Raw genomic sequence first — 14,702 nt, 5'->3', positions numbered from 1 at the left:
TTCATTGTAAATCTTTTTAAGAGGGAGTTGTATCTCTCAATTCAGAAGAGAGTTATCAATCAATGATAACTTGTCCAACTATTAGTACATTTTGTTCTTCTCTCCAAGCATATTGAGTCATCATTTTAATTTCTTTCTGATGGACAAATCTATTTACTAACAGATTTTTGGTGACTCTATTGGGGATAGAAAGCGAAGTTCCAGTGCTTTTCTTTCCTTGGATATATGAAGGTACCTCCCTAAGGACAGAGGTTGGAAACTCTTTTTTTTTTTTGGTAAGAGAATTCAGGTGTGCTGTGGCTTTTTTTGTAACCCAACCATGGGGGGCTTGGATTGGGCCATTCTATTTATCCCAATATTAAATGCCACCTAAAAGATCAAGCAAATACTTCCCAAAGTTTTCTAGTGACACAAATCAAGACCTCGATGATCACGTTAAAGTGGTTACAATTGTCTGTGGGATTCTTGGTGCACAAGAAGAGAACATCTTTGTCAAAAAAATTGTTAGAAGCCTCATTGGAAGTTTAACAGTTTGGTTCCAGAATTTTCCAGATAATTGCATCACTTGCTAGAATGATCTTGAGGTAAAATTTCTTCTAGGGTTCAAGCTTGCTATTGATGTTGCCAAGTTATTATTACATCTCTTTCAAATTCAAATGAAGTAAAGTGAGACTATGAGAGAATTCATTGATAGATTCAATAGATGTGTTGGAAAGATCCCTCAAACTTGTTAACCAACTGAAAGTAATCTATTGTGCATTTTCATCACTACCCTACAAACTGAAATTAGCTTCTTGGTTCGGTGTCTAAAAGTACAAAGCTTGCAAGATGCACAAAGGGAGGCTATTAGCTTGGATGATGATATGATCATAAGTGGGTTGAAATGTGCCAAACTCTCATAGGAAGAGGTATGCACTTATGAACAACAATATTATCTAAAAGTAAAGCCCGCTCGAAAAAGGCTTGTCCTCAAACTAGCCAAATCAACACCCTCTATTTTTGTTTGTCATAATATGAAATTTTTTTGTGTGGAAGATTTTCTAGTGCCTTTTGTGATTGAAATTAGTCCTAATGATGTGCCTAGAGTATATCATCTACATGTTAAGTACGAGGATGAGGACATAGAAGAATCATGCTCAAAGAGGTTGTTCTTTAATTCTACAACCCCACTTGGAGAGGGAAACTCTAGAGCAAATACATAACAAGGTAATAGTGGCTCATCAAAAACATTGTCAGGTAGCCAAGAGAATACCTTGCCTTACAAAAGATCCCTCTTGTTCTTCTCAGCCATGGATGGTGCAGCCTCGTGAGGACCAAGCATCAACAAGGTTGTAACTTCCACTCGTGCAATTTGAAAAATGAGATTCTTTTGGAATCTACAAGTTTGATAGAAGAAGTTAAAAATGGGTTGTATGCATCACTTTTCAATGACAAAGAGATCAAACAAGCTCAATCATCGATAATTTTCCCAGTTGATGATTCTTTGAATGAGGATGAGATTATTGAAAAGTTCTTATCAGAAATCAACTTTGAATACCCTGAAGGTAAATATTTAAATGTTGACTTGTTTGATACATTTGGCTTGGATAAGATATTTTCTGAGGTAGTTGCAACAAAATATGATGAAGATCATCCAATTGATCCTAATCCTATGCTAGAGGAAGCAAATTTTTGCTCTAGATATGTTATAAATACTTAATATTTTTCCAAGAATGGTGGCCTTGTGAATATTTCTCATGATATGGGCATGATCCTTTTAAGAATGTTTGAGACATTCAACCACCGACTGGAGAAGGCCTTGAAAATTTCTTGTCAGAAACTTGAATAGGAGCAATGATCTATGATGGGATATGGTCATTTGGACACAAGTACCAGCTTGATAATTTGTTGCATTCAATCAACCAAATTCATAGTGACAAAGAGTTTTCCATGCTGAGGTTGCATCATGCTACCTCATCTGGGAGTAAGCCATTGTTTTGGAGAGGCTCTTTCTTCTCATAGTTGGTAAATGGATTCATGTAAGTCCTCTTCAACCCTAATTCTCGTGATAAGTTCTTCTCACCTATATATACTTATAAATAGCTTTCTTCTCTCTAAGATTTTGGCAATGTTAGTGTAGCGGATTGGTTTTTGCACTTAGCAATTTCTACCATTCAATTTGCACTTAGCAATTTCTACCAAGTCGGTACTTAGTAGTGTAAACCAAGCTTCTTAGTGTTTGTCAAGATTCTCAATGCAGATTGAGTTGTGTAGTGCTTACCGAGTTCACAATTATAGTAATGTGAATCTAGTGTTGACCAAGCCACTCAGTGTTAACCAAGTAATTTAGTTTATACCAAGCTCATAGTGATAGCATTGACTGAGCTATGTAGTGTGAATCAAGTGATTCAATTTATATGTCGAGTTTTGCAGTATTCACTGAGTCACCAATGCAGACCAAGTTCAAACTACTTGGAAGTGATCAGTATGGACTGAGCTTCTATGTCTACCGAATGTATGATGATGCCAAGCATTGACAGTGGATGCCGAGTATCATAACCTCACTGAGTTAGTCTTTAGAACCTGAGTTCTTGTAGTTGGGCCAACTTTGTGTATTTGTGTAACTTTTATTCTAGCCAACTTTTTTGAATTGTAATTTGGATTGGTACATATGTAATATATTGTATCACATCCAAAGGTATGAAAAAATAGAAAATATATATGATATGAAATGTAACAAGCATGGAAGAGTAGAAGTGTAAAATACAAAGGCTACAATAGTATAAGGAGCAACAAAGATTTATCTATCATAGCAAGGTGATCTTTACACTCAAATAAATCTCATTGAACAAACCAAGTTGCAGATTAGAGATCAACCACTATTTCATCCTAACAAGTGGATCAATTAAATCCTTTCACAAGGTAGACTTAACAGTCTTTTGTAATTTTTTTTACCGAGTGCATACTTCATTGTATGTTTGTAAATCCTTTTGCAAGGTGGACCTAGCAGTCCTTATTGCTCCTAATAGGGCAGATCATTAGAAGTGATCATTGTAAGCCTTAATAGGCCAACTTTATACTATGGTATTAAAGCTTGTGGGTATCATCCCCACCCTAGTTTTACTTTCTATTTGGAAGGTTTATGGGTCACCATATTGTGTGTCAAAGTGTTATGAATGTTTTAATGCTTTAAGTTTTTCATGCATGCAATTAGATCAAAATTCACATGAAGAATTAATTGGTGAAATAAAGGATTGAGTTTTATTAGTTACTGATTCACCCCTCCCCTCTTAGTAACTTATCCTATCATATATATTTCCAACAACACAAACAAGGATGAAGATTGACCGATTCAAGAATTGTTGTAGGAAGTGGTAGTTAACCGCCATAAATGAATTTATATTCTAGAAAGTGAGTCAAATCAAGAGTTATCCATTTAAGTGCAAATTTGGAAGAACACGACTCTATATTTTTTGTCGAGCAGTTATTTGGAAGACTTATTCTTATAACTATTGTAATTAATGTGAATTCTACTATATTCTTGTGGCTAAAAATATCTTAAATCTAGGAAGTTAGTTAAAGGTGTTTTGATATAAACAAACTATCTCATAGACTTGTGATATTTATTTCGTTTTTGTAAAGAAGCCATATTTAATCTTGAGTAGTATTAGTCAGTAAAGTGTTTTGTTTCAGCATGTACTCAATTTCTCAAGTATGAATAAAATGGAAATTTTGGTTTCTATTAGTTTATCTTGAGTATTTTCTCTTCTCACTCATCCAAGGGGGGCCACTTGGTGAGTGGGATTTTTTGTTAGTTTCATTTCCATTTTTCCTAGAAGCCGCTCAACACTCTATTGTTCCTGCAACTATGTGGTAACAAAACCTATGGTTGTTGCTGCAAAAAAAAGAAAATAGAGTAGAATCCTAACTATTTTTTGAATCTCTTTTAGTAGAATAAATGTTTCCATTTTCCACATTCTAAATTAGGATTGAAATTCTAACATTTCATTTCAATAGTGCAGTGAGGAATTGGAATGACTTAGAGCATAAACTTTGGCCCATCATTTCAAGTTAATGTCCTTGGTTTGATGTTATAAATGAGTTTAGGGATTCAATTGGTAACTACTTTGAGGATGTCTAGTGCACAAGTAACGTGTAGTTTACTCTAGTTTCCAACTTGATTAAGTTAACAAGCATTGTCCTCTAACAAGGGTTGTTGTATGGAATGCATTGTAATTGGCTCCTAACAGGAGGGTCACATCCTTTCACATGGAACTTATATATTAGTACACTACCCTTTGGGTACTATCCCATTCAAGTTTTCCCTCTAATCAAGTGTTTCCCTTGTCAACAAATCATTGTGTTGTGGTGTATGGTTTTCTCTTGTTGTGCACCATTGTCTTAAATGTTGGAATTGGGATTTATAGGTTTTGATTTAAGTTTAATTGCTCACATCTGATTCACCCCACACCCCATCCTCCCCCCTCTCATTTGTGTGTGGACTTTACTTCTTAACATGCTCACACATATAATCATATTCCATACCATACATTACAATCAAGGAAATAACCTTCCTTTATACAAGATAGAGATAAGTAGCCAGGTTGACTTATTAGAAGTTCTTTGGTGTAGGAATAATTAAACATCCAATTCTAAGGTACACATGATGCCTATTACAAATAAACCACAATTTACAAATATTAAAATACACTCCAAGATCCATGATCTCTATTCACCAATCCATAATAAATGTTACACCTTCTAGTTGAATCTTAGAAGCAATTATCCAAATGTTATATGCAAGCGACCAACACAACGTGAACCACATGAACCAAAAATTGTGAAAAATGCACTAGACCAAGACATCTACTGTGCCTTATTCTCACATACAATGATTCCTTCTCACTAGCTACTTATACTCAAAATATATAAATTACCTCAGGCATAATTCCATGTAAGACCTTGCCTAGGGACTTGTAAGATTGTGTTTCTTAGGAGAATTATTCTAAATATAAGATGATTTCATTAGAGAATTAAAACATAATTAATTAATGATTATATTTTTTATAGAAATATTCATAGTGATGTGGTTTATGTATCATGTTTCAATGGTTAATTCTTATAATCCAGTTAATAACATGATTAAGGAGATTCTCTTGTGATTCACTTAAAGTTGATTATCTAGATTTCATGCATAATTGGATAGGATTAACTAGACTTCACAGGTCCTCTAAAACCATTTTGGGACTAAAATTTTAATGTGAAAATGTGTATGTGGCACTTGTTATAGAAGGCTTGTCTTTACATAGAAAGGAACGTGTTAAAATTGTTAAAATTATGAGAAATTCCTTATGATTTCTCCTTCAATAAAGATTTAATGTCATTATTTAATGTAAGTTTGTACACATGGTAGGTAATACCTCTTTTAGGAAAGGTGAATTGTTGTGCAAAAATAGGACTTGACTTGTGATCAACTAGGAATGTTATTCACAATTGAGGGTGTGGAATTTGTGTGTGTGTACACACACACACACACACACACACATACACACACATGTCCATATGTGCATATACAAACACACACGCGCGCGCACACACACACACACACACACACACACACACACACACATGCACATGCACATATGTGTGTGTGTACATATATACATATATGTATATATGTGTGTGAGAGTGTGTATGTATATGTGTGTGTGCACGTGCGTGTGTGTGTGTGTTTGTAACATTGAGGTACTTGGATTAAAGAATACAATTGGTAAATGGTTACTAATAGAGGTATCGTGAATTTTAAACTTCTCAACTTGATGACATGAAGATGCATATGTAATAGGGATGCATTACCTTGAAAAGGATTGAAAGTATTAGATATGTTATATTTCATGCTATAAAGGATTTTCTAATTTATGCTGACTTAATCATGTGTTTATGTGGATTAGCTAATGCAATTAACTTTATGGATAAGCACATTATCACATCTTATCTCATAATAATAATTAGGTACTTTCAGTAATAGCATTTTGGTCAATTGGATTGAATAAATATTGTGTTACAATTAATACATTCTATATAAAGTGACTCTAAATGATAATGGTTTTAATGTATATGTTGTATTTCTGAATATTGGAAAATAGTGAATTGATTTGTTTGATTGATGATACAATTTATTTACATTGTATATGTGTACGATTTTGTTTGTTATTGATGTATGAATTGAATTTTGTAGGAAATTCCCTGAGAACTAGGACTAGATCTATGTGCAATAGTTGGGTCTACAATACCTTATAACAATGTGATGTTTTCCTAAATGAGACCACTTGGAAGTTTTCTCAAATGTGAATTAGTAAATTTGTAACTATGTAATAGGCATGTCAAGTGGAAGGTTTGATGTGGAATAAAGGTGTTACTTGACACTTGTAGTTGATTAGGTAGAAAATGAAAAAAGTCCAATTGAGGAAGAGTAGGTTGGAGATTATTCTTTAGGTTGAGTCATGAGGTTCCCTATGTGAAACCCTTGGTTAAAGAGCTTTGAATATGCTCAGTAGTAAGTGAAATTTGTATTCAATCTTTAAGTGGGTTTTAGAGGGGTTAAGATGAATTCTAGATTTGGGTTAGGACCCCTTTTGAAAGCCCACACGGTAGACTAGGGGTTAGGGGCATTTTTTACCATATAAACCCTCATCATGGACTTAGGGAACCACCCAAAAGTTGGCTTTTCCAAGATGGCAAAACATTGAAGGTCATTTCTTATGGAATGTGAAGATTGGAAGGACAAAATATTTGTCTCTCGAAGGTTGTGCAAGTAGTAACACAAACCAAGGATATTTATTGTGAATGGGATAGGTGAGGAGGAGAAAACCAATGCCACCCACACTCTTACCAAGAAAGCTTGGGAGATGTGGAGGGAAGGAGAGGATTTTAAGATTTTTTTTGAAATCATTCTCCTAGTTCACCCACTCTCCATTATTGGGTATAGTAGGAGTTTATAATTTCAAGTTTTGGAAGCAAGAAGATGAGGAGAGGAAGGAGTTCACGTAGTTGGAGATAGAGCATAAAGGAAAATCTTGTATTAAGATAAGTATTTCTACCCATTTTATATTTATGAGATTGTTTATGTAATGTGTGACTTAAGAGGTAGTTTAAAAAAAGTCTTAAGAAAAAATAGTATTGTTAAGAAAGATCTCTTGTGGTGACAACCATGATCTCCTTAGTGTGTTGAGATATCTTGCTTGGGGGTATGGCCAGGACCCTTTTAGAGGTCTTATGATGCCATTATGGTAAGGTGGAAAAGAGCAAGGTTGTTTTGTGTCTTGTTTAGATTCTTTTATTCTTGTTAAAAGAAATAAACGTAGATGAAATGTGTAAATGTTTTATGGGTTTTACATCGATTTAAGATGTGTAAGAAGTATTCATTTGCAAAAGATAGCTTACAACCTTATATTGATATTGTGAAAATAAAAGGTCCTTGAAGTTCCTAGGGTCTAATGTGTTGAAATTCCTCATATGAAAATAATAATGAATTCCTATTGTGATTATAAAGGCATAACTCTATACTTGTAAATCAGGTTAAGGCACAAGGTATAATAGATCTATGAAATTTCCTTGTGTTGCAGACATTAACTTTCTTGCAAAAATAAACAAAAAAAAATAGTGTATGTTTTGAATTTGAAAAATAAAAAGCTATGACATTCCCTATTACTGGTGTAACTAGTCATCACCAAATAAACTATAGCTCTCACATATCACCACACAAAGCTCTACGACCATATTCATAATGTTTATTCTCACTATGCAACATAAATCCAACCTCGCATACTCAAGAATGTTGTGCACTATCTATATTATCCTTCGTAATAGCATATGACACACAAAATCATAGTTTGTCTAACTCATCTTTGAAACCTATGAACATATGTTGACATCAATGAAAAAACCTACATGTTAACAATCATCTAACAACAATTCCAATTAACAATCTCTACAACAAAAATCTCCTCTAGTACTCAATAGAGGCCACAAGTGACCAATTACAACCCAAAGGAAAAAATAAGTCATCATCAACACATAGCCAACAACCTATCGAGTTGGGTAGTCTAATAAAAGGATGTTGCAATAATCCACAATCCTTCATAATGGATAACTAAATGGTGCCCAAATCCATAATGTAGAAAAAAACATCATCAACCTAATTGTAAGTCCACCACCCACTTGCAAAACTCCTTCCCACCTCAATAGAAAAGAAACTCATCGATGACAATTTGGCTGAGAGGTGAGCATGGAAATGCATTCAGGTTGTCATTTATGGAAACATATCATTCATGTTAAGTCATCATATGATGGAGACAAGTTTTGGTTTGACGACTTAGAAAATTGTCAAATTATCACAGAGTTTAACTATCAACAAAGACACCTTTTGGTTAGCACACTTCATAAACAAAGTTTTGGCATGTGTGTAGTTATCTGGAGGTAGTATAGAGTATCAAGATTCTACAATTCACTGGAGGTAGTATAGAGTGTCAAGATTCTATACTTAAGTGTGCAAATCTTGATGAGCAGTGTGGATAAAGATATTAAGATTTTAGCAGTAACAGGTATGCACAAGCAGAACATGATAGAGTTAAGGAAATAGGTATTTTAAGTTAACGAATTTTATTTTTAGCAAATGTTCAATTATTAAATAATTAGGCACAACATCCTAGATTTTAACCCTAAGTAAGAAAAATTCAATTTTACATTTTAAGACACGTGTGAAGACATGAAGGCCAACAAGATAAAATAACTCGGTATAAAGGACAAATTTGGATATGCAAAGTTGTGTGATGTTTTTGGATATTGTTATGTACATGTCTTGTGATGTGAAATTTATGTTAAATTTAAATCAAAGTAAAGGTAGAGTATGTGAATTTATGTACACTGAGCTACAAAGGACAAATTAGATATAGAAGATATTCACATTGTCAAAAGGTTTTTGTATCTATACCTTATGTGTACATAATTTCATTGTATATTGCATGTTTGAGTAGTGGGCTCATCTTGCATACATTTTTGTAATTGTAATAGCAACTCCTAATAATTTTGAGGCTTCTAACAAGGCCTAGTCCTCTAACAGGGATATAGGAACTATATATATGTAATAAACTCCTAATAGGGTTAATATATTTCACAAGATACTTTTGATTAGTGGATCATTTTGTGAGTACCATCCCTATCGGATTTTTCCCTTGGCTAGGGTTTCCCTAGTTAACAAACAATGGTGTTACAAGTTATATTTTATTGATGCTATTGTTGCAGTGTTATGATCAGTCTCCAAGTGGGAGGTTATTGTTGTGGAGTCTGACCAGTCTCCAAGTGGGAGATTGTTGTGATATGGAGCCTATCCAAACTAGGAGGTTTATTCAGTGTGGGTTTCTCCCTATATTATTTCTATGGGTGTTTGGGGGTAGCACCCACAAGACAGGGTCTTGGAGCAGTGCCCTAGGTGCACTCCCTGTCACAGTACATGTTGGGGTTGAGGGACAATGCCCCCGTGAGGGTTTTTGAAAGCCAAAAATGCCCTTATATTGTAAAAGGCATCAACCACTATTTTTCTATTATTCTAGCCCTAATTTTGTAAGCAACAAAAACTTGTATAAAAAGGCTCAGGGTTAGGAATTTCATGATGAATGATGATATTGTAGCTTCTTGCGGTGATATTGAGCTGTAAGGGATTATGGATTGTAATTAGGTTGTAATCAATGGATAATAATAATATTGGACTTGCTATTGGTGGATGTAGCCTAAGGATTGGGTGAACCACATTAAATCTTGGTGTCTTGTGTTCTCTTTTATGTGATCTACTATTTTTTAGTATTGGTTATATTTGCATGTAATTGTTATTGAGGTCTATTCACAATATTTTAAGTATTGTGACTACTGAAGATTTACATTTTGAGTCAGGAAACTCATAGGAAAACCTCAGGTGGATCTACATTAGGAAGTGCTTTGAATGCACAAAGCAGAGGCAGAATGAATGAGAGAGGAAATAATTCCAAAAATTATGAAAATTCAAGAGGAAAGTCAAAGGGGAAGAGGTCTCAATCTAGAGAATCGAGACATTGTTGGTACTGTGGGAAATCAGGACATAAGAAGAAAGATTGCTAGACTCGAAAGAACAATGAAGGAGATAAACTAGAAGGGAACAAGGAGGCAAATGTGGTAAGTAACAAATCCGAAGAGGATGCTCTGCTTCTATCTTTAGAAAGTGTTGATGATTCATGGGTTTTAGATTGTAGTGCTTCATTTCATGCTACACCTTATAGAGGTTATTTTATTGATCATGTCCAAGGGGATTTTGAACTTGTTTATTTGGGGGATAATGAACCCTGTCAGATTGTTGGAAAGGGAAAAGTTAAGATTAAGTTGCAGAATGGGAATCATTGGCTACTACATGAGGTAAGACATGTTCCAAGGTGGAGTAGGAATTTAATTTTAGCAGAGCAACTCAGTGATGAGGGTTGTGTAGTTACTTTTAATGATAAAAATTGGAAGGTTTCAAAAGGTTCCCCTGTAGTAGCAAAAGGTGTGGAAGTAGGCACCTTATATCTTTGTATAGGTCATATTGTTCCTTCTACTTTGATTGTTTTAGAGAAAAATGAATGTTCAGGAACAATTGTTGCAGTTGAGCAGGGAGAACAAATAGCTGCTATAGATTTTGATACAACGTTGTAGCACAACGGACTTGGGCACATGAGTGAGAAAAGGTATGAAAGTACTTCATTTAAAGAAAGTTTTACTAGGTTTGAAATGTGTTAATATGGATTTATGTGAAAGTTGTGTATGGAAAATAAAAGAGAATGAGCTTTGTGAAGACTGGGAAGAAAAATAAAAGTGAGAAATTAGAGCTTGTGCATATAGATGTATGGGGAAAAGCTCAGGTATCTTGGCTTGGTGGCTCTCATTATTATGTTACATTAATTGATGATGCAATTAGAAAAGTATGGGTTTATTTCCTTGGATAGAAATTTGATGTATTTCAAACATCTAAGAAATGGAAATGCATGGTTGAAAATGAGACCAGTAAGAAATTAAAATGTCTCAAATTTGATAATGCTGGTGAGTATTGCAGTCATGAATTTGAAATTATTGCTCCGCTAATGGTATTCATAGACAAAAAATTGTTCCAAGGACTCCATAGGAAAATGGAGTGGCTGAATGCATAGATACGACTATAACGGGGTGTGCACGAAGCATGAGGTTGAATGTAGGGTTGCCCTTAAACATGTGGGCAGAGGCTATTAATACTATTGTATATTTGATTAATAGAGGTTTCTCTACTCCTTTGGGTTGTGGTATTCCAAAGGAAGCATGGACTAGTAAGAAGGTCAGTTATTCTTTTCTCAGAACCTTTGGTTGTGAAACATTTACTCATATAGATTCTTAAAATAGAACCAAGCTAGAAGCTAAGTTAAAGAAATGTATATTTTTTGGATATGACATTAATGAATTTGGTTATAGGCTTGGGGATTTTGAAAATTGTAAAATTATAAGAAGTAGGGATGTCATATTCAATGAGAAAATGTTGTACAAAGATCTGTTGCAGCAACATGATAAGAAAGAAAATGATTATGTAGTGCTAGATGATACTCCAAAAGATGATGTTCCAACAATTCCTCATGATGTGCAACAACCACAGCAAAAAATACCACACACCCCAGTGAACATTAGACGACCAACAAGGATGAGTAGGCCTCCAAAAAAAATTTCTCCTTCTTTGTATTCTATTTTACTTACTAATGTTGCTGAACTTGAATGTTATGATGAAGTTGTGCAGGTGGATACAAAGATTCAATGGGAGTCTACAATGAAAGAAGAAATTAACTCTTTGTTGAAAAATAAGACATGGGATTTATGCAAGTTGCTTGCAAGTAAAGAGGTTTTACAGAATAAATGGGTTTATAGGTTAAAGAAGAGGATGGAGGTAAGAAATGATTTAAAGCCAGGTTAGTGATAAAAGGATTTGCACAGAAAAATGGCATTGATTTTGATGAGATATTTTCTCCTGTTGTTAAAATGATTTCTATTTGCATTGTTTTAAGTGTTGTGGCTACTAAAGATTTGCATTTAGAGTAGCTTGATGTTAAAACAACCTTCCTTCGTGGTGATTTGATGAAGAGATATATATTGCTCAACCACAGGGATTTGAGGTCAAAGGTAAGGAGAACTTAGTGTGCAGATTGAAGAAAAGTTTATATGGCTTGAAGCAAGCACCTCGACAATGGTATCTGAAATTTGATAGTTTTATGCATGAGCATGGATATAGTAGGTGTCATTCAGATCATTGTGTTTATTTTAATAGGTCGAGTGATGACAACTACATTATTTTATGTTTATATGTTAATGATATGCTTGTAGCTAGGTCTAACATGGATCAAATTAAGGGGCTAAAATGCCAGTTAGCACATGTGTTTGCTATGAAGGATTTGGGGGCAGCAAAATAAATCCTTGGTATGAAGATTTGCAGAGATAGGAAGAACATGAAATTGACATTATCTCAGGTTGATTATATTGAGAAGGTGTTGCAACATTTCTCTATGGAGAATGCTAAAGTTGTCATCACACCTTTACCTGGTCATTTGAAGTTGACTAAGGACATGTGTCCCAAGACACAAGAAGAGGAGGACAAGATGTCTAAGGTACCTTATGCTTTAGTTGTAGGAAGCTTGATGTATGCTATGGTATGTACTAGGCCATATATTGCACATGCAGTGGGAGTTGTTAGCAGGTATATGAGTCATCCAAGGCTTGAGCATTGGAATGCAATTAAATGGATTTTCAAATATTTGAGAGAAACATCTAGTAAGTGTTTATACTTTGGGCGCTCTACTATAGATTTATAGGGCTATGTTGACTCAAATTTGGTAGGGGATATTGATACCAAGTGCAATACTGTAGGTTATGTATTTACTGTCAGTGGTGCAGTCGTGAGCTAGGTTTCTAGGTCACAGAAGGTTAATGCTTTATCCATTATAGAGGCAAAGCATGTTGCTACTCTAGAGGTAGCTAAGGAGATGATATGGCTTCAGTTCTTCTTGGAAGAATTGGGATAACTTTAGAAGGATAATTACTTGTTTACAGATACTCTGAGTGCCATTCATCTTGCAAAGAATTCAGCTATGCATTCAAAGAAAAAACACATACAATTGTGGTACCATTTCATTCAGTTAGTTTTGGATGATGGACAAGTAAAGCTGGAGAAGATATATATACAAATGATAATCTAGTAGATATGTTTACGAAGGTTGTGACAAGGGAGAAGCTAAATTCCTCTTCAACTTCAGTTGGTCTTCTTGAATGAACATAATAAAAGAACAACATAGTCCAAGATGGTTTGATATTCGAGTGGGAGCTACAAGTTTAGTAGTGCTATGACCAGTCTCCAAGTGGGAGGTTATTATTGTGGAGTTTGATCAGTCTCCAAGTGGGAGATTGTTATGATTTGGAGCCTAATTAGACTTGGAGGTTTATTTGACGTTGATTTCTCCCCATATTATTTATATGAGGGTTTGGGGGCAATGCCCTCAAGACAAGGTCAAGGGGTAGTGCCCTAGGTGCGCTCCCTGTTGCAATACAAGGTAGGGTCGAGGGGCAATGCCCTCGCGGGGGTTTTCAGGGGCAGCGCCCCCAAAGCCAAAAATGCCCTTATATTGTAAAAGGTATCGACTACTATTTTTATTATTATTCTAGCCCTAATTTTGTAAGTGGCAAAAGCTTGCATAAAAAGGCTTAGGGTACGGATTTCATGATGAATGGTGATATTGTAGCTTCTTGAGGCGATATTGAGCTATAAGGGATTACAAATTGTAATTAGGTTGTAATCATTAGATAATAATAATACTGGACTTGTTGTTGGTGGATGTAGCCTAGGGATTGGGTGAACCACGTTAAATCTTGGTGTTTTGTGTTCTCTTTTATGCGATCTACTATTTTTTGGTATTGGTTATATTTGCATGTAATTGTTAGTTCCATTTGAGGTTAATCCTAACATTTGGACATTGTTATGTACATCTTTTGCGATGTGAACTTTATGTTAAAGCAGAGTAAAAGGCAGAGTGTGCGAAGTTATGTGATGAGAGCCAATTATAACGTATTTAATGCTCCATTTTAATCTATCTTATGCACTTTCCTACATACTTCTCTATTCCATTTGTATCCCATTTCATTCCATTTTACCATTATAATGTTGCATATAATTTAATATAATTAAGTAGTATTTAATATTTTTTTGGGATTAAAATATGGAAAATTCATTGTTGATTATGTTTTACTAATCTTTAATACTGCAGCATGTTGATTCATTGTTGTAGATCTTCCTATTAGTTAACAACCTCCTGTTGCCTGTCAGTTGGGACTGCAACTTCCGATTGCCTTCTTCACCTTCTATGGAGGACTCTTATTGGTATTTATTTGGAGTATTTTCTATTCCATCAATAGTGACTAAGGAATATGTTGAAGAAAATATAATGATATTATTAGAATTTTGCAAGAAATCACAATTCAAACATTTTTTTATAGTCAATATTGCGTGGCAGTTTTTGAGAAAATGAAGACGAATCTGAAAAATCCAAGATATGGGTTTTGTCCATAATAGAGCCAATTCGGTTCTCACGTAGTAAAATCTTCAGAAAGCAAATGAAAAAGGAGTTATGAGTGGTTTTCTAAAGGCCAATATTTCA

The sequence above is a fragment of the Cupressus sempervirens genome, chromosome 3, assembly GCF_028749045.1.
Source record: "Cupressus sempervirens isolate cs-2001-9-10 chromosome 3, ASM2874904v1, whole genome shotgun sequence".
NCBI lineage: Eukaryota > Viridiplantae > Streptophyta > Pinopsida > Cupressales > Cupressaceae > Cupressus > Cupressus sempervirens.
This window is presented reverse-complemented; position numbering follows the sequence as displayed.